At 37.6% G+C, this 20,903-nt stretch overlaps 1 protein-coding gene across 2 annotated transcripts in view; it reads left to right on the top strand.

Annotated features, from left to right (window-relative positions):
- The first annotated feature begins 903 nt into the window (after positions 1-903).
- PELI1 (pellino E3 ubiquitin protein ligase 1) overlaps positions 904-20,903 on the top strand; it is a 55,185-nt gene continuing 35,185 nt past the window's right edge. The window contains exon 1 of one of the 2 annotated variants that reach the window (XM_058551097.1): positions 904-1,217. The gene's annotated coding sequence lies outside the window, so the exon portion shown is untranslated. Of the gene's footprint in view, positions 1,218-4,660; positions 4,752-20,903 lie in introns of those variants that run through there. The other variant, XM_058551098.1, reaches the window with a different exon arrangement.

Genomic DNA, 20,903 nt, shown 5'->3' on the forward strand with positions numbered 1-20,903 from the left:
CCCAACAGCATACTCAGACCTTGGTTCAGACTTCTCTTATTGCCAAATGAAAGTTTGCCAACATACATACAGTTAACAGTTTTCAACTTTCCACTTATCTTTTGAACTTATACTTCATGAAATTTGTATATCTTAAAAAATTGTAGGCTTTAAAATAAACAAATCTGGATTATTTTACACTTATCAAGTAAAAGACAGCACTCTTAATCCTGAACTTTACCTTTGCTGGCCTTAGAGTTAGATATGACTAATTGAATGAAGAAATTAACTATGGGATTCTAATAGTGGCGATGTTCCTAATAGTTTTATAATCTAATTGTTAAGTTACTGGAAGAAACTACATTTCTACAAGTCTTAGGTAAAAAAAAAACCCTTGAATTTAAGGCAGAGAGGATTCGCTTGAGGGAAGGGTGGGAAATGGACATTTGTGATTCAGGATTTGTGGAAGAAAATTAAGCAGCAGGGAAAACCGAAATATCGGGAGGAAGTCAGATTTCACTGGACACTTGTGAGTGGTGAGGCTAGGAATTGGGGGTGGAGCGAAGTAAGAAGGATTTAGCTAAGGGCGGGATCCCTAACAGCACCATAATACAAGAAGGGCCTTGTTCAGTCGGCGGCAGCACTGAACACGTCCCCTTCCTTAGTGTGTCGGTGACCATAGTAACAGTAGGGGGCCAAACCTCTCCCCGCCCCGAGCATGCGCAACGCAGAGCGAGCGGGAAGCATCCTCAACAATGTATCCTTTTTTCTTCAGTCGGAGAACTACAACTCCCAAGAGACCACTTGGTGCCGCGTCGCCGCCTCCCTCTGTGGCCCTGCCCTGTTCCCTCCCTCAGGCCCCGCCCTCCAGCTAGTCCCCTCCTCTCCCTCCGACTGTGTGTCAGTGACCCAGAGGCGGTGTGAGGCGGAGGGACCGTCGGGGGGCGCCGCCGCCGCCGCCGCCTCCACCAGCAGCACCAGCCGTGCCGCGCGATCAGATTTGCCTCGAGCCCTCCGGGAGCGCACCACAAAGCGGGCCCTGCGCCTCTCCCTCCGCCCCCGGCTCCTCAGCGCTCGGCTCCGCGGCCAACTTCCCCTCGCCGGGCTTGGCCGGCTGGCGAGGCAGGCGGCGGCGGTACGCCGGGCTGTCTGCTCGCGCTCCCCGCGCACGCACGCTTCACCCCCTCGCTCCGCGTCTTGGGGGCCGTGCTGGGATTCCGGCCACCAGCAGTTGTCCGGTGAGTGTGGCCGCGGCGCGGGAGGGATCGCGGCGGGGTGGGCGAGGGGTGCGGGCAGGGCGTGCGCGCAACTTCCTCGGCAGCTTCCCGGGGCGGCCAGCCGGCTCTCCCCGCCCGCCTGCGCGCCCCCGCGCCGGAGGCCGCCGGGAGCGGAGTTTGCGGCGCCTGCATCCCGCGCCCTCGCAGGAGGAAGCGCCTTTGTCAGGAGCCGGCCGGGCGAGCCCTCCCCCTCCGCCGGGGAGCGGGGCTCGCGGCGGCCAAGTCGGAGCCCCTCGCCCGGCCGCCCGCTGCGGGAGGGGAGCTCCGCGGGGGCGGGGAAGAAGAGAGAAATGAAAGGGAAACAAAGGGGACGGTGGGCTTTCCTTTTGTTTGTGCGAATCTGATAACTTCCTTCCTTACATAACGCAGACTTCCAAGTTAGTCATTCTTTTTATTGTTGTGATTATTGTCATCATCTCTGCGCGTCTCTCGCGTTTCCTTTCGTCTCTGGATCTTAGAGCATTTAAAAACATTAATTAATTACGCCTCCGAGGCCCCTACGAAACAAGTTAATAGCCCGTTTCCGTAAGTGGGTAAACTGAGGTCCGGAAGAGCTCTCAAATTGATGGATAGGCTTGATCTGCCACCGCGCCTGGTGTCTGAGCACCTGAAAGCATTTATGAGTAAGAGCTCGTTTTCCAATGCCCCGTGGAAAAGTTAAAGATGCTCATTTTACTTACAGGTTAACTGAAGTCTAAAAGAAGTCGGAGTAATGGTTAGGTAGTTCAAACACTAATTCTTCTTACAGAGTGTTTGAATTTTAAACCTCAAAGACTCTTGAAAAATGCTTTGAGTGGGGAAAATACTGTAAATCATAAATTTACCTCAACATCTACTTTTATTTTTGTACATGCAGGTCCCTTACAAGGCAAGAGAGCAATGATGGGAGGTGGGAGGGCAGAGATTGTTTAATGTAGATTTAACAGATTTTAATCACTATACGCGAGGAAATATGTCTTGGTTTTAATAGCACCAACAACCTTCCCATTGTTGACTCATCAAATAATTGAGTGAGCACTTTATCCATAAGGTGCAGGTTGTGCTAAGGACTGAAGCTTTAAGTGTATGATAAGGTCATCAGTTTGTTTTGGTTCAAAGGCTGTATACTTTTCTTTGCAAAATGTTGTTTTGTTTTCATAGCAGCTGATCTTTTGTTTAAGAACTGGCTTTGTCTTTTTCTACATTGAATATGTATTACTTGTATAATTGAGGCAAAACGTGAGGTTTTTTTTTTAATTTAGTTTGCATAATAGTGTGAATTTAAATTTTTGAATTGTAGAGAACGTTGTTTCTTCAGTTCTTCTGTTTCAGTTTGTGATGTTTTCTTTATAACAAAATGTTTTTTCAGAGTGATCAGTTTTACATCTCTCAAAACATTGTCCTTATATTGTACAAATACATTGTATGAATTCCTGACGTTTTTTATTCACACCAGCAACCTCTTCTGGTGGAAAATACTTAACTCTGAGGACAAGTTTATTTATTTTGGTAGTTGAACCAAACTGGAAGGCACTAAAAATTTAAATCAAGCATTATTTCTACTAGTTATTTCCTGAGGTGAATAATGATCAGAACTGTAGTAACAGTGAGTACTTTCACTTATCCTAAATTCTCTTGAATTTTATATTATATAGTTGCCCCCAGATTTTAGATTCTGGTGGTTCCGTCAGAAAAGGAAAGTGAGACATCTGGTATTTTGATATTTTTCCCCCAATCCTCTAACCTATCCCCTTTCTGTAGTATGTTAAAAGAGATCTTGAGTTTAAAGCAAACATTTGGAAGATAGAACAGTTAAGTGTATGGAAAGTTGCATGTAGTGAAGTGGTTGTAATGCCTCATCTAATAAATTTACAACTTTCAAAGAGAAAACTGTCACCTAGGTTTTTATTAGTGTTAGAGGAGTGCTGTAATGTAATAATAGTAGTATTTACTGACTTGAAAAAAAGTGAGTTGAAAATTGTACCTTAGTGGCAGATTTGAAGGGGAGGGAGCAGAATCTCTGCTCTCCTTAAAATTGTCAGCTTAAGTCACCTTACAGTTGGTTCTGTTGAACTTTTTCTGTAGCATTTAGAAACCAGGTTTACCAGAGGCATTTGTACTTTAAGGAAGCTACTAACAATGCTACTAACAACTTCTGCCTTTGCTTAATCACTGGAGTCCAAAGGCAGAAGTTAGTGTTGACTGGTGAAGGCTGGCATTGCAGGTTTCCTAATTTCTTGGGGAAAAGCAAATGACTGAAAAGTACAGGGCAGGGAGCTGAGTCCAGAGCTGCCGAATGCTTCTGAGGCAAGTTTCAAGGGGAAGCCTAAGTGTGTTTCCATTTGACTTGGTTTCAGCTTCCTTTCAGGTTGTCAAAATGTCACTTATGTATTGAGTTTTTTCATTTCAGAATATGCCTTGTTGTGGGTTGTCCAGTAGGTCAGGTGATAAGTACTACACAGTAGTCCTGGTTCGTGAACAACTATTTTCAGACAGAAGCTTCTGTAGCTGATAAAGATTTTAAGCCAAAAGACTTAGAATTGAAAACTATCTTTCTAAAGTTCTCACATACATACATCTTACCATGGCACATCAATATAGACCTATCCGAGTATTTATTATATCAGAAAGGCTTGTATGGATTATTTTATTACATATATTTTGTGTATATAATACTGTATATTAAAATTTCATAATGACAAGGATATGATGGCACTGAGATAGTCCTAGGGGTTTCTTTGGTAAACTCATGCTATTCCAAAAGTTACATTTATGTCTTTTAATTGAGGAGAATAAAACAAATTTAACAGCCAGTGGAAAGAAGGAAGAAAATCAACAGAATGAAGGAAACCTGATAAAGATGTTTTTAAAGAGTACAATGTTAAAGATTCTGGCAACATTATACAAGGGACAGAATTCTAGCTAAAATCTATAAACAGTGAATTCCACTTAGCACTTTCTGTTTATAGATTTCTAGCCATCTTTTCCAGATTCCATCTAAATATATCACACAGGAAAAGTAAATAGAAATCATTCTTTCAGGGGATTTGGTTTGTTGGAGATTTTTTTACACGTGTGGTAGTGGGGGTTTATTGTTTTCTTTGTTTAAGTTTGACCTCTGCCAGAGAAAATTTTTCCCAGACTAATGTGTGGGAACCTCCGAACAAGAAATATTGTTCATTGAAAGAACTAGATATAATTTCAAGTTATACCACTAGTTTTGTTTTTTTTATGTTATCTTGAAAGACCACTTCTAATGATTTTTCCTTCCAAAGGTTGAAAATAATTGCCTAACATATTAACACTTAGTAGGTCCTTCGTAATTTTTGTTGTTGTTGCTGAATGAATTTGCAAGTAATAAAGAGAAAGCACAAGATTTCTTGAGTGAATATCAGGGAATTTCTGATTTTTTTTTTTCTTTTTAGATAGACATAAGTAATAGAAACATCTGATTGGAGCCTTTCAATTAGCATAGCTTCCTTCAGAAATAAACTTAGAGGAAAAGAGCTTCATCAGGTAATTTAAGTAAAATGAATTGTAAATGAGTCTAAGAAGACCTGATTATTTTTTCAGAATGTTGTACAAGATATTTTAGATTTTTTTTTTTTTGCCACAATAAACTCCATTTCAGAGAAATAGAATTCTACATAGTACTCCTTGTATCACCCTTGTAATACATTTATACACCTCAAAATACCATTTTCAGAAAAACAGAATATGTTGCTGGTGCCTGTAAATTGGAAAATCCTAATGTTTGTCATCCCCCAGTTAATCTTGACCATTCGTGTAGTTAAAAAAAAAAAGTTTCTAATTCAATACACATGTAATTTACTTCCTTTTCAAAGAATTTATTGCTAATTTTTATTTTATAGTGAACCTCTTGGGATGTTGCTAATTCTAAAAATATGTATACCCCCAGTTCCCCACCATCTTATGCAGTTTCTTTGTCTGTTATTTTTTTGGCTACAATCTGCTTTTTCCCCTAAATTGTCTAAAATAAGCTAAGAAATGTTTAAATATATTTGACAAGAAATATAGTCAGTAATTTATTATGCTTTACTTCAGCTAAATTTCAGCATACAAGGTGCGTTGAATCTGTTTAGGAGATAGAAGTACACTTATTTTGAAGGGGGCTAAAGCAAGGATAGCAGATAGATTTCACCTTGGGTCCCATATCTGATTGCTTGGTGGTGGCTGCCTGGAGTGTTATGTTTAGAAAACTGGGAGTCCTAGTTCAGATTCATCAGGAAAGAGTGCTATGATTAGCAATTTCTGCTATTAGGTGGCATTGGACTTGGGCATGATTGCCAAATATTCAATTTACTGGATGTCTTTTACGTGTCAGGCACTGGTCTAGATGCTGATATCACACAGACTAAAATCTCTGCCTTATGGTGTTTACTTTCTAATAACAAGACAAAGACAGTAAAATAAATAAGTAAAATATTTCATGTTTTAAGGACAAGTGACCTGGTTTCTTCAAGAAGTAAATAGCAAGAAATAAGAGAGGGAGGGAGAACTATAAGATTAAAAGAGACTTAAGAGGCATATCCACCAAATGCAATGTATGAACCTGAGTTAGATCCTGCCTTAAGCAGACTAACTGTAAAAAGACAGTTTATGAAAAATTGGGGAAATTTGGACATTGGATGTTTGATGAAAAGGAATTATAATTTTTTTTAGGTGTGATAATGTGTTATGTTTTTTAAACAAGAGTGCTGACCTTTTAGGATATAATGTATTTATGAATTAAAATATGATGTCTGGATTTTTACTTTAAAATAATTTGGAGGGGAGAGGAGCATAGATGAAACGAGATTGGCCATATATTGAAAATTGTTGAAAGTAGATAATGGATACATGAGATTTCTTATATTCTCTCTCCTTTTGTGTGTGTTTGAAAATTTCCGTAGTGAACAGTTTACATGCACACATGCATGCACGCATGCACACACACATATGAAAATAAAGCAGAGAAGGGGAAGAGGGAATATGTGGGATGTGAGTATGGGATGGGAGGAGAATGTGGAAAAGACCTCACTGAGAAGGTGATAGATATTTGAGTCAAGACCTGAAGGAGGTAAGGGAGTAAGCCCTGCAGGCGTGCTCTTGGGGCAATACATTCCAGGCAGAGGGAACAGCAAGTACAATGGCCCTGAGATAGGAGCTTAACTATAATGCAAGAAACTACAAGAATAGTGTGGCTGGGTTAGAATGAGAGTGAGCAGCAGGAGGTAAAGTTAGAAAGATAAAGGGAGGGTAGAGGAGATCAGATTCTGTATGGCCCGGTTGTCCATCCGTGCTTTAAAGTAAGGATGTTTATTTTATACACTTATTCTGCTTTAGTCTCTCTGGAAGCTATACACTTATTTCAGCAATACTAGCATTACTCAAAATATTTTTGGAACTTTTTTTTTGAATTGCCTTCTAAGCCAGTTTAAGAGCCACACATGAAAATAATAGCTCATTACTTTTTTATTTGCTCCTTGTTTTTAAGGAAAAAGGGAGTATTAGCCACATGATATCTCATTTTTTTTTGTTTTTTATCAGATATGACTCAGAAAAGATTTTGACAGAAAGAAAATAGGAAATAACTTCAGGCTATTTCTAAAAATCAGATCCACTCTGGGGAGGCCTTACGTTTCTAAAAATCAGATCCACCCATAGACTAAACAGGAGTCTTAATAATGTTCTGGACAATTGTAGCATCATTTGGAATAAGGATATAACCTCTGAGAGTGACTAATATGAAAAAGACTATACTTGTTTGGATATTTAAGTTCTGTTTGATAGATTAAAACACATACACATACACACAAGGCTGTGCACATTTCTTAATACTTAAGTACTGAAGGCAGTCATTGCAGATAAGTTTCATTTGTGTCATGCCTTCAAGACTGAAGAGATGGAATTTTAAGGTAATGAAATTGTATAACTTGTTGCTGTGGCATATGCTTGGAGAACTGAAAGACTAGCACATGTTTAGTGTAGTGTTAGAGATGAATCTGGCTGTCAAGTCTTCTTGTATTCATGCTTTAATTCTCAGATTAGTAGTTGTTTCAAGAATATGCTGATTTCCCATAAAGGACTGTTTTTAAATCTTTGTTATTAAAATTGTAGAAAAATTGGATCTTATCATCCAAATGTTTGAACCCTGCCCCAAAACCCTCCATAAACGTGGATTTTTAAAATCTTCTGCTCATAGAATGATATACATGTAGAGATTACTAGTTTTGAATGATTTTATACTAGTTCATTTTTTATAGGAAAAAGTTTTCCAACCTGAGAAACTAATTTCAGTGATTTGTATTCTACTGCTAACATTAAATAAAGAAAACCATTCTTTTTCTAGTTAATTATGCATAATGGGAGAGTACAATGTTTTCTTTTGTATTTTTAACCAATAATATGTAGAATGTAATGGAATTAAGTAGAATTTGTGAACTTTTATTATATAATAAGTTGCATAAAGTGACTACTACGAATATAAGTATGTAACTGTATAAGGAATACTTTAACAAAGCTTGCTATTTTAAACATTTTTCAGAAAATTGTTAGGAATCTAGTTCTTTAATTCACTCAATTTTTTTCACTTTGGTGTGTATATGTATGTTTGTATGTATAGATAGATAGCCAGACCCTTTCCTCATATACTGCACATATTATCAGGATTGAGTGCTAGACTGGATTATTTAATGTGTTTTAAACACTAACCTATTAGCATGGAATACAGAGCCCATGTTTAATTCCTGGGCTTTCCATTGACTCTGAAAGTCTGTAGCAAGCTATCTTTGATTTATCTGTAAAATAAAAAGGGCAGTAGTTTTTCTTAAAGGACTTTGAAATTCTATGATGGTGACCATACTGATGTGTGGCTCATTTTAGAAATAGCTTTCAGTCTTTTGATTTAGTGGTAAGATTATGAATCTGTTTTTCATTTCCATTTTTGTGAACTAAATAAATAACTTGAGATGGAGGAGGAAGAGAAAGCGGGGGAGGGAAGGGAGCAAGAGAAGGAAGGAAAGAAAAAGTTGGCTCTCACAAAATAGTAAACATGACCATAGATAATTCTTGTAACTTGCATCTACTTAAATGTCCATGACCTAATGAGCTAAGACTCAAATTTATAAATTAAGTAGAGAATACTACTAATAATGCAGCTTTCACTTCAAGAAAAGAAGTTGCTTTTCTTGAAGTGAAAAGGAAGATCTTACATGTTGACTTAAACATTATGACCATGATAAAGCCTATACTTAATTTTGGAATTAATAAGGATGATGATTAATACTAATTAAGAATTATTTGAAAATTCAGTCTATTGCTTAAGCTCTGTAGATTTTTACAGCATCAGGTTCCACGTTATTCTTTTCAGTTTTTGCCTTGCAAGATTCTTGTATTCCACAACCTTGCCTCTCTCACCTCATCTCTCTCACTTTGTCTTCATCCCGCTGCCACTGGCTCTGTTTGTCTTTTTTTGCCAGGTTTAGTTAGTGCCCATTGCTCCTCCACTGTGTTTTCTACATTTGTCTGCCGATTTCTATACTTATAGGGTGGGCTTGGAATGAATTAAGGGCCTTAAAGAAGTAACATGTGGATGGCAAGTATTACGCTTTTCCTGTTTGTGTCTTACCTACTTGGCTGCTTTTTATCCTTTCTTGCCCTTCTTTTGGTGTGTGTTCTGGTGGAAAGATGGTGTATTCCATCAGCTAGACACTAGGAGATAACTGTGACCTATAGGGTGCAATAGTTTTTGAAGTGAATAATGTAATAAACTCATTGATTTGAAAGCTTGTCTCGTGAGTTAATCCTGCATTCATCCAGAACCTATACCTAAACTAGCAAAATTTGGTAGTAGAATTAACAGCCTTTGGAATTTCAAAAGCTATTTTGTTTTTGGTTTATGTTGTTGTCTTTTCCGAAAATGTCAAACTGTCAGGGAATCATCACTGTAATAATAATCGTAAATGGTCTTGGGGAAAAACTGTGTCTAGACTTCTGTTGAGCTTCTTTTTTGTGTGTGTGTGTGAGGAAGATCAACCCTGAGCTAACATCTGCCAATCCTCCTCTTTTTTTGCTGCGGAAGACTGGCCCTGGGCTAACATCCGTGCCCATCTTCCTCTACTTTATATGGCACGCTGCCACAGCATGGCTTGCCAAGCGGTGCGTCGGTGTGCGCCCGGGATCTGAACCGGCGAACCCCGGGCCGCCACAGTGGAGCGCGCGCACTTAACCGCTTGCGCCACCAGTGTGGCCCACTGTTGAGCTTCTTTTTGACAAGAGGAAAGGATGAAAAGATCAGCAATGTGGTGAAGAAGTTTATAACTTCTCCTTCCTTCAATGGAATGAATTTTAAGTGTTTGGTCCTAATTTTTTGCTAGTTGGTAGATGCTCATTGTGGTGTTCAACATATCAATTGGCTTAGTCTTTAGAAGGCACAATGAAATTTAGTTTTATTTTTTAACCACAAGTGAAAACAATTGGAGGTGCTTTGTTGGTTCTTCAAAATCTTAGTGTTATATTCCTGGTTCTTGGCAGATACTATCCACAGTACTTCATGTTCCTCTGGATTTACTCTAGATTTAATGAACTCCATATACTGGAAGCACTAAAAGCTGATTTTCTTTAATTTTAGACTGCAGTTAACATAATGGATTTTTCCTCGAATTTTTTCTCACTACCATACTTAAAATTTACTAAAGGACCAAAACATCCAAATTATAAAACTAGTCAAGTGTATCATTCATGAGAAAATGTGTTAAATGTGTGTCTTTTGTAAAGTACTGGCTGCTTCTAATTAGAAACCATGGTCTTATAGACAGACTTCGTGTATCTGAAAGCTTTTTAAATTTACTTATTGCTTTACCGTAATTTTTATTTAAAATTAGATGATTCAGTCTGACCTAGTCCTGTGAGTTCACCAAAGGAACAGTGAATTTTGAGGTGGGCTCCTAAACTGTTCAACATAGAGCAGATCTGTGATTTCAGTGATACCAGACCTTTTTGTCAATTCATCACTGACACTTATTCAACCAAAAGAAAATCACATTTTGCTAAAGCTTCTTGCTTGTGTCTTTTTTAGACATGGCATTCCAGTTTACTTGCATATAATTCAGCTCTTAAAGACCAGTCTTCTAAGGCTTTAGCCAGAATTTACCTCCTGAAGCTGTTTTTAAAATGGCTTCCTAAAAGGATTTGCTAGGTTTCAGAACTGAGTAGGCAGTTAATGATTCAATATGCCCCCTCATCTCCTCCTACTTCTTAAATTGAAAGCTACTTCATAGCATCTAGGTGCCCTGAGTCATCATGGCTAAACTCTATAAAGAATTGTCACATGGAAAAACTCACCATGAAATAAAATTGTCAGAAAACAATCTGAGTCAGAGATCATTCATTGATCACAATGATACAACCTAGAGGTTGTGGGCTTCATTTAAATCTTTGAATGTACTTACATGTAAGTCTTTATTGTAGAACTTATAAATTTTGAGGACTTGTTTATTTCCAGTTAAATTTTTAATTGATTTCATTTTTATTTTTTATTACATGAAAAAGATTTTATATTTTTTTATTGAATAAATGTATCAGAGAGGAGAAGCAGTATGAGTCAGGATAAAAAACACTATGCCAGAAGTCAAGAGACCTTGAGTTCTGGTCCATTTATTTAGTATGTGCCTCATATATTTCACTTACCCTCTCTGGGCCTTAGTTTCCTTATCTTCACAAGAAGGTCAGCAACTCTGTGATAGCCCTCTTTGGAACCAACCCATGGCAGGTATAGCTAATAGCTGACCGCAAACCAGCTTCAGACTACTTTTTGATACAGCATTGTCAGCAGTTATATGGTTGGCATTCTAGATGAAATCTATCTGTCATCTTAACCTTATAAGGTCTCTTCCCACTCCACGTTTCTTTGACTTGGAATGATTTGCCTGTAGAAGTTCTCTCTCTTCTTTCTGAGTCTTTGCTCTCTCTTCAGGAGGACATGGCCACCCACTTTCCAAAAAATTGGCCGTGAAAACCTTGTGGATAACAGTGGAACATTGTCCGATACAGTGCCAGAAGGTGACAGGATGGCGCAAAAAGACCAGGCAGGGTTCCGCTCTGCTGTACACAGGGTCATGAGGAGTCGGAATCGACTCCAGGGCACTAACAACAACAAATTGTCTCTTCACATTGAGCATTCAAGGTTGAAACTTACTGTGTAAATTTAAGATTTCTTTCTAGTCAGGGGTAGCATGTTTATGTTTCATATAATACTGTAGACCGAATGTTTGTGTCCCCCTGAAATTCATATGTTGAAACCTAATCGCCAATCTGATGGTATTGGAGGAAGGGCCTTTGGGAGATGATTAGGTCATGAGAGCAGAGCCCTCGTGAATGAGATTAGTGATCTTATAAAAGACCACAGAGATCCCTCGCTCCTTCTGTCATATGAGGACACAGCAGAAAGATGGCCGTCCGTGAACCAGGAAGCAGGCCCTCATCTAACACCAAATCTGCCAATGCCTTGATCTTGGACTTCGCGGTCTCCAAAAGTGTGAGAAATAAATCTCTGTTGTTCATAAGCCATCCAGTCTTATAGCAGCCTGGATGGACTAAGACATGTTGTGATGTTAAAAACAAATGATTGGAGAAAATTCATGAGGACACTTAAAATTTCAAAGGGCGTGAAAAGAAATCAAAATGGTCAGTGATAACTTGATTTAAACTCATTTCAACTCCTAAATGTTTCTATGGCAAAACCTTTAGGTTAGAGAAGTTCAAAGTGATGTCTATTTGGTGGGCCCATAATGAAGCAGAATGAGTACTAGACTGAGAGACGAGAGGCCTGAGTCTAGCTCCGCAAACTAGTTTTAACCTGTTAAGTGTCTTTGTCTATGTAAAGGTATCAGATCAGTGCTTCTTAAACATTAATGTATTATGTGAATTATCTCGGAGTCATGTTAAGATGCATATTCTGATTCAGTAAGTCTGGGTGGGCCTTGAGATTCTGCATTTTTAACAAGCTCCCAGATGTGCTACTGCTGTGTGCCGTGGACTCCTCTTTACTTTATAAAAGTACTGTGATGGTGTGAGGCTCCTTCTGGCTGGGTCTTTAAATCTTAACTCCGCTTCTTTCTCTCCAGCTCTTTCACAAGTTTCATTAAACTTGTTCTTTTTGAAGCCTGTTTTTCCTAGACTCATTCCCTATTTTCTCAGTCTGACACCTCCTTTCATTTTGCTGTTTTTCCCTTTCCAAAACGAACTTCGTAGGTGGTCGTTCAAGTTAGAGATAAGGTAGTATAGTAGAAAGAGGCATTGATTTGAAGAAAACTGGATTCAGATAGCAGATCTCCCGCTGATTAGCAGCTCTGCTGCCTTGGGTTGTTGCCTCAGTTTACTTAACCTCTCAGAGCTTTGAGTACTTTCCTAGTAGGGCTGAATAGAAATAATGTATAAAGCCCTCAGCACAGTGTCAGGCGTGATGTAGGTGCTCAGAATTGGAAGCTGTTTTCATTATTCTTATTGGCATCCTGATTCGGTTTTGTAGAGGAGAAAAAAGAGAGGGAAACATCTGTCCTCAGCCCAGGACCTCCCTCCTGTGTGCTACATTTAAATTTTCAACTGCCTAGTAGACATATTAATCCAAATTCTTCAGACTTAGCATAGTCAAACAGATCTCTTTATTTTTCTTTCCATATCTGTTCTGCCTCCTTCAGTCCTGGTGGAAGTTAATGTTTCACTCTCTACACGCCCCAGCCAGGAGCCTGTCGGTTCTGCCTTCGTTTCTCAAGTATGGCTTTTCTCTGTCCTCAGTTCCACCATCTTAGGTAAACTCTTCAACCTCTTGCACCTGGGCTGTTTTTATCTGATCTCACTGGTTCTAGGCTCATGTTTCTCACATCCTCCTCCTCTTCACGCATCCTCCATACTGCTTTCAAAGTTATTTTCCTAAAAATTCTTTTTTTTAAACCAATGTTTCTTGAATGCCTACCACATAGAAGGCACTGTGCAGGCATTGAGTATACGGTGAGAACAAAATTGAGACAGTTCCTTCCTAACGAAAATCACAGACTGGGGAGGGAGATAGATACTAACAGCAAGTACGTACAGAACGAGGTGCTATGAGAGAGAATAACAGAAGGGAACCTGTGTTATGTTGGGTGGTCAGAGAAAGCTTTCTAAGGGATTAACACTTAAGCTGCTATCTCAAGAATGAGAAGGAGCCAGCTAGGCAAAGAGCAGGACAGTATTGTTCCAGGGTGAGGGTATGGCATGACCAAAGACCCTGAGGTGAGGAGTTGAGTATGTTTTAGAAATGAAATGATAGGATGTGGTGATGGACAGGATATGGAGGATGACAGAGAAGTAGTTATTAAGGACTTCCAGGTTTCTAGGATGAGCAATTCTGGGTTAATAGTGCTGCCATTTACTGAAGCAGAAACATTAGGGATAGGACAGGTTGGAGCAGAAGGTAGAATCATGAGTTTAGTTTGTCAAGTTTGAGAATCTGAAAAAACTAAATGTAGTTATATCAATCCCCTCTCTGGTTACTCATTTCTTGTAAGATCTGTTCCAAATTCTGTCTTGGCTTATAAAGTCCTTAAATAGTTGACCCTAACCTACCTCTCTAGCTTCTCCCTCAGTGTCCCTTCATTACTTTGCTTAAGCCATAACAAAATTCTTACTTTTCTCAAAACAGTTTTGAACTTTTGCATATTTTATTCCCTTTGCCTGGAATAAACATCTCTGGCTGAGGCCTTTTCATCCTTCAAAGCCCATCTTGAATATTATTCTTCTGTAGAATCTTCTCTAACTTCTCCATGTTTGGGTTAGGGTCTCAGGCCTTTTTTACTGTCATTTGGTTAATGAGACCTTTTTACTGTCATTTGGTTAATAAACTCTGTTATAGCACTTATCACATTGTATTAGAATTGCCTTTTAACGTATCTAGACACATTTCACTAAACCATGAGCTACATGGGTGCAGAGGTCTAAGCTTATTGTTTTTGTGTTCCCAGGATCTAACTAACGTACAGGGCACATAGGAGCTGCTCAGAAAATGACTGAGTGGATATTGTTCTTACATAAGCAGTCTAACCCTACCCCCTGCACTGAGATGAGTGTTCTTGGCTTCCATGGGGTGCAGACACTACTTTTACCATTTTATGTTGACATTAAATTGTTTTACACAAGTTTCGTAAGGACAGGAACCGAGTCTTGGTTTCCCTTGTCTCCCTAGTGCCTAATACAGTACTTAACCTGCAATCAGGAAAATTCCATTAAACCATAGTTTCATTGTGGAATAACTCCCCAGTAGAGCCCTCGGTGGGTAGTGGGCATTATGGTGGCTGAAGGTAGGAAGAAGGGAGATCCAATATAAGTATCAACATATCTCAAATGCTTGCTTAATATTCTTGATAAAAAGATATAGAACTATGCTCAAAATAAAGTAAAATCCCATTATTCCTTTGAAATAGCTGTGGAGATCATTTGTCATCTCCATATTGCTAAATCCAGAGACACTTTTCTGGTATTCATCTTACCTGACCTCTCAGCAGCATTTGACATTGTTGACCACTTCCGACTTTTTGAAATATTCTTCTTCACTTTCAGGACACCATACACTAACACCTTGATGCTGTTGATTTTTTATCTCCTTCAGGAGCTGCTGCTGTTCTTTCAGATTCCTAAATTTGTAATTCCTCAAGGCTTGGTCTTAGGCTCTTTTCTTTTACTCTGTACTCTTTCCCTAGGAAATTTCATCTGTGTGTTGAAGATTTCCAGGTTTATATTTCCAGTCCAAGCTCCAGACTTATATATATAATTATTTCTAACTCTCCCCATGGATTTCTCAAAGGTACCTCAAATTTCCATGCTTAAGGTCAAACTCATGGAAGCTTCAAGAGTACCAGACTACAGAAGTTTTTGAAGAGTGATTTATTACCCTTCATGAAAATTATTTGCCGGCATTGTCCCCTTCCCCCCAAAATTCTCTTTAGCAGGAAATAGTTTCCATACTAAAGTAATCATTTTTAAATAATTGACAATATAAATATTCAAGTAAATAGAATTTAACTATCAGAAGAACTGTAACAGTAAACCTTTATTGAGCTACTGCTATGTGCTAGGCACTTTGTTTAGTTCTTATAATAACCCTTTGAGGTAGGTAATATATTGTTGAAAGGTAATAGACTGTAATATTTGTAAGTATAGACTCTTAACCAAGACTTCTCAGGTTCCCATCGCAGATGCCAGCCCTACCACTTATTAGCTGTATGACCTCAGGTAATTTACTGATCTGGGCCTCAGTTTCCTCATCTCGAAAGAGAGATGATATTATTATTTATCTCCTAAGAACATTATTAGGAATTAAAGAATTAATATGTAAAGCTCTTTGAAAAATGAGTACTGGTACTTGCTATGAGAAGCACTGCATTCATGTTAATATTATTAGTTGTTATTATCTTAGGTTTACAGATGAGGAAACTGAGCCTCAGTGAAGTTGGTCCAAGTCTCATAGCTATTAAATGACAGTACCAGGAGTCACCATAGACAGTCTGACTCCAGAACTCCCTTAATCACTCCGTTTTACTTCATCTCAATTAATAATAATTTATCTCATCCTCTTGCACACAGACTCCATATTAGTCGTCTCATACCAGTATTGTAATTTATTCCAGTGCCCACACCTGATGTTTAAACTGTAGAAGATCTAAAATATGCAGATGAAAAAATCACTTCAGTGTGATCTGAGAAGCACAAGAATGTAGCCTTAATTCTTTTTATTCCACGTGCATTGCTTGTTTCTCTCCCTTTCTTGTTAGTCAAGTCACCAAAATCCCTAGAAAGTGGAAGCACTAGTTTTACATTATTCTTAAGTGACTTTAGTTGTTGTGCTTTACTTAATCTGTTAAATCTTCTTTCGCTAAACATTTTCAGAATGACTTGAGGGCTCAATAGCATGTCATATCCACATAGTGTGCTTAAAATCAATAATTTTATGATTAACTATTGCTTCTTTTGAAATCATGTAGTGATTTGCCTATTTTTAAAAGTCTGAGTCGTTTCAATTTCCCAAGGAGTTTTCATTTTCATTTTTATTTTATCAGCTGCTTTTTGAATAGAAACTTTAAGTATTTTGATGTCTTTGTATTAGATTCTGAAGTAGTTGAATCTGCTTAATTTTTTAAGTTTTATTTTATAAGCTCTGACTCTCATTTAGGCGTTTAGTAAAAAAAAAAAAAAGTACATCTGGTTATTATTTATAGTTTCTATAGTATAGATGATTGGCTCTCCCTCCATTACTTGTTATTCTTTTTTCTGTTGTTGGTTTTTTATTCTTATTCCTTTGTGGCAAGAAAAAAATTTTTTCCTTTGTATTAAGACAGTATAAAGGCAGAGATCTAAAGTCTTTTGTAGCCTTTGAACTTAGCAGAGAGGGAGTCTTGAGAAGGAGACTAGACTTGGAAAAACTAGAATCATCCATGAGGAAGAGTCTGTTTTTACCTGTTTTTGGAACTGAATTCTATGTCTTAGTGTATTTACTCTTGAGGAAACAAACACACTTAAAATAGTTGTTATATCAGTTAAGACTCTTTCTATGTGACACAAAACTCCACTCAAACTGGCTTAAGGGGGGAAAAGATTTATTGGTGTATGAAACTGATCCAGGATAGATGTGGCTTCAAGAATGGCTCCACCCAAAGCTCAAATAATGTCATCAAGACTCAATTTCTGTACATTTCTTAGCACTTGGTGTTGGCTTTATTCTCCAGCCCCATGTGAGCAAAAGATAACTTCAGTCCCTTCAGCCCCTGAATCCTCAGAGTGTCATGTGTATCTGGAAAGAGTGTCCATCTTTTTCCTGGAAGCCCCAGCAGAAGTCTCACTGCATCTCATTGGCTGGTACTGGTCCACTCCTGTTGTGGGCAGGGGATTGTGAAGCTCATATTATCTGGGACCGAGCCATATGCCTAGCCATTGAGTTTGAGGGCATAGTCAACTCTACCAGTTACACATAAACTATGTATTTCCAGAAAGGAAGGATTATACCACAGGAAGGGTGAATGTTTGCTGGGCAGCAGAAAGTAGAGGTCCTTAACACTTGATAGTACCTTTTCCATTTTAAGAGTTAGCGCTCAACTAGGGAAGATCAGTTTGATTGTTTTTTTTTTAATTTAATATTTAGTGCTAATTTGAAATTTGTATGATTTCACTTCCAAATTACTGTTTTAAGTAATATATAAATGGAAATTGCTAGGACTTTTCACCTCTGAAGAGCTTTGAGAATGTATCAAAGTTTAAAATTTGGTGCTACTTTAACAAATATCATATTATTAATTTTCTATTAGCTGTAGTAATCTAATTTGTTGATAGCTGTTCTTGTGATATAGGGCAGTGTCTTTATGTATTAACATGTTTTTCTAGGTTATCACTTCTTTAATATCTTAAAGGAGACTGGGCTTTTGGACCAAGAAATTCATCAAGAACCGTAAAATCTAAGGTTGTCTCCTAGGCACTCAGGGCCTTGGGGAGAGGAGGAGGAGTAAGGGGTGATAAGGGCCACTAACAAAGGCTTTATGTATTGATTTCTATGACTGATTGTAGTCTGAAAATGAAAACTCGATTCTTACTGAAAAGGAAAATGAGATATCCATTGTAGGATTGCTGTTTCTTTTTTGTGGGGTTTGGGGTGAGGAAGATTGTCCCTGAGCTAACATCTGCACCAGTCTTACTCTATTTTGTATGTGGGACGCCACCATAGCATAGCTTGATGAGCGGTCTGTAGGTCTGCACCCAGCATCGGAACCCTGGGCCACTGAAGCGGAGCACCTGAACTTCACCACCATGCCACCGGGCCGGCCCCTTACTATTCCTATTTAACACCAAAAATATGAAATGAAGTGGAAAATGATATTTACATTTCAGTCTCTAATATAATCATTTAGATAGCTCCTTCTGTTTCTTATGTTACGTTAATATATACATGAATGAGTACATCTATCCCCATAAGGCTTTAACATTCTGTAGTCTTTAGGAAGTTTTAGTTTTTTTCTTTTAAATTTCTTGACACCATCGAAATATTTGTTTTATCTACCAAATTAAAATGTAGACTCCATAAGATCTAACTTAAGTCTGTATTTAACATCTTCTTTTCTTTCATTATTAAGGGCTGAAAGTGAGCAAAACAGTTTTTCCTTTGGAGGAGTTTTCAGCTTTAATAGGAGCACAAGGTCATACATAACTGTAGTGCAAAGCTGGATACAAGGATGAGTTTAGGGATAAGGAAAGACTTCCTGATTGGAAAGACATATCAAATGGGTCTTGAAACATTATCAGTAGTTTTTACAGGTAATTAGTGGTAACATTAAAACAATTATTGTTTACTGAGCATTTACGATGTATTCAGTTTCATTTTTGTCAAAAATGTGTGATATATGTGATATAGAGAGGGATAGCCATGTCACTTTAAATTTGGGGAAAATTTGGAAAGAATTTGAATTATGGTGGATCCAAAAGACACATGGTTTAAAACTTAAAAATCAAAAGTAGTGGAGCACATTGGACACATGAAATGGGGAGCTTTCTGTTTCAGCCACTGCGTACTTCTTCCTAGTATAAATATGAGTTGAGAATAATTTCTAACAAGAATTACATTGTTTCTTGGGACATAACCAGTGATTTGAATAAAAACTTAATAGTATGTATGTTGCCTTAGAAGATGCTAGATTAATCTTGCAACTTTGAGTCACTAAAGAAATTCCTGTGACTGTATATGGATCAGCAGTATTAGCAATTGTAGACTGTATTCTACGTCTTCTAGAATCAGCAATGTATTTATTTGCTGGGTTTTTATATAGGTATTAGTATGTTTTACAAATATAGGACGGTTAATTTAAAGTGGACTTTCCAGGGCAGGCCTGGTGGTGTAGTGAAGTTCTCGTGTTCCGCTGTGGTGGCCCGGGATTCGCCGGTTTGGATCCTGTGCACAGACCTACTCACCGCTCATTAAGCCATGCTGAGGCGGCATCCCACACAGAAGAACTAGACGGACCTACAACTAGGATATACAACTGTGTACTGGGCTTTGTAGAGAAAAAAGAAAAAGAGGAAGATTGGCAACAGATGTTAGGGCCAATCTTCCTCAAAAAAAAAAAAAAGTGGACTTTTGAAAATACAGTGTGACTTTAAATGAGTGGTCTTAGAAAATTTATAAATAGTCTAAGTATTTATTGAAGAACGTTTTCATAATCACAAAAAAGGAAGTAATATATTTTATGAGTTAAGAATTTGTCTTTTTAAAAAAGTATTAGAAGAGTAATTAGATAAAACCTATTTGAATATGATTTCATTGCAGTTTATTGAGTTATTTGAAAAAGACCCCAAATTAGTTTAAACAAATAAGATCTGAATTTATGGTATCCTGAGCCTAGTATTTTTTCATTGAATGTCAGGGGTATATTAAAGTGCCTACATTTATGTTTCTCTACAACAGATTGTTCTGACAGTAAGTTAAGTCATTTTCACAATTCATTGCTGTCTAAAAATTTCTCTTGACTTCACATTTTGTTCTGAATGTCTTGGTTTCTTTCCTCCACCTACACAATGTTGAAGGCAAGTGAAGCAAGAGTTGCAAAGTAACACAGTGAATTTGAGAACCCTGGCTTTTTATCAAAACAAAATAATCCTTTATTATAAGATTGCTTTTTATTGATACCAAAAAAAAGGGCTTTTGGCAAGTGTTCAATAAATGTGTGAATAACCTAATTGATTTAGCTGGAATGAATAGGAAGCTTTGCTATTTGTGCTTGTAGATACTTGGCTCAGTAAACACAGTGATAGACCAAATACTCTATAGTCAAAGGTAAAAAAAAAAAAAAAAGACACCAAACTTATAGATCCAGATATCAGCAATTTTATGTCTATGTCAGAGCTTTTGAAGAGGAAGAACAATATGTTAGTTATAATCTTGTCTATTACTATTATGAAAAATAATCATATGTTAGCTTACATAAAACCCAATGCTTTGACAAATGTTAATATGTAAAAATATTAATAGATGAGATCCTTGCTGAGAATTTTAAGCTGTATGAAATGCAAAGATATGTGTAGAAATTTGAACATAACTATCATATACTCTACAATAAAACTCCAGTAAAGGCAGGAGGCATAATTGGGACAAATGATTAAAGATAACAACAGAAGAAAATGAAGACTTAAAAAAAAAAAAAAACTTTTTATAGATGTTACCTTAGTTCAACTCAGTCTGTAACTCTGGTTAAAATGTAAAATTTTAGGAAATTTTTGAGGTCCTGTTAAAAAAAAAAATTTTCTTCAGTGGGAGAGGAAAAAAAGAAAGAAATGTTGGTGACAGTTAAAATGTATACAGTACTTTTCAAAAGTAAATATGCACATCAGATAGCTTAGTTTTAAAAGCGTTAGAAGTGTATTGAGTATAACTTTATTTGCTTATAAGATTATTAAATTATTAAAAATAGGAAATCTCAGAAAAATTCTAGGAAAGAAAAGTATTTTTCCTAATTTTAATAGCTCCTTTAAGATAGGAATATTTCTCATTTAATCTTTGTATCTATAACTCCTAGCACAGAACCTGATCTGTAGTAGGCACTCCATAACTGTTTACTGAACTAACCTCAATTTTAAAAATTTCAGGATAAGATGGTA

The sequence above is a fragment of the Diceros bicornis genome, chromosome 12 (genome assembly GCF_020826845.1).
Source record: "Diceros bicornis minor isolate mBicDic1 chromosome 12, mDicBic1.mat.cur, whole genome shotgun sequence".
Taxonomy (NCBI): domain Eukaryota; kingdom Metazoa; phylum Chordata; class Mammalia; order Perissodactyla; family Rhinocerotidae; genus Diceros; species Diceros bicornis.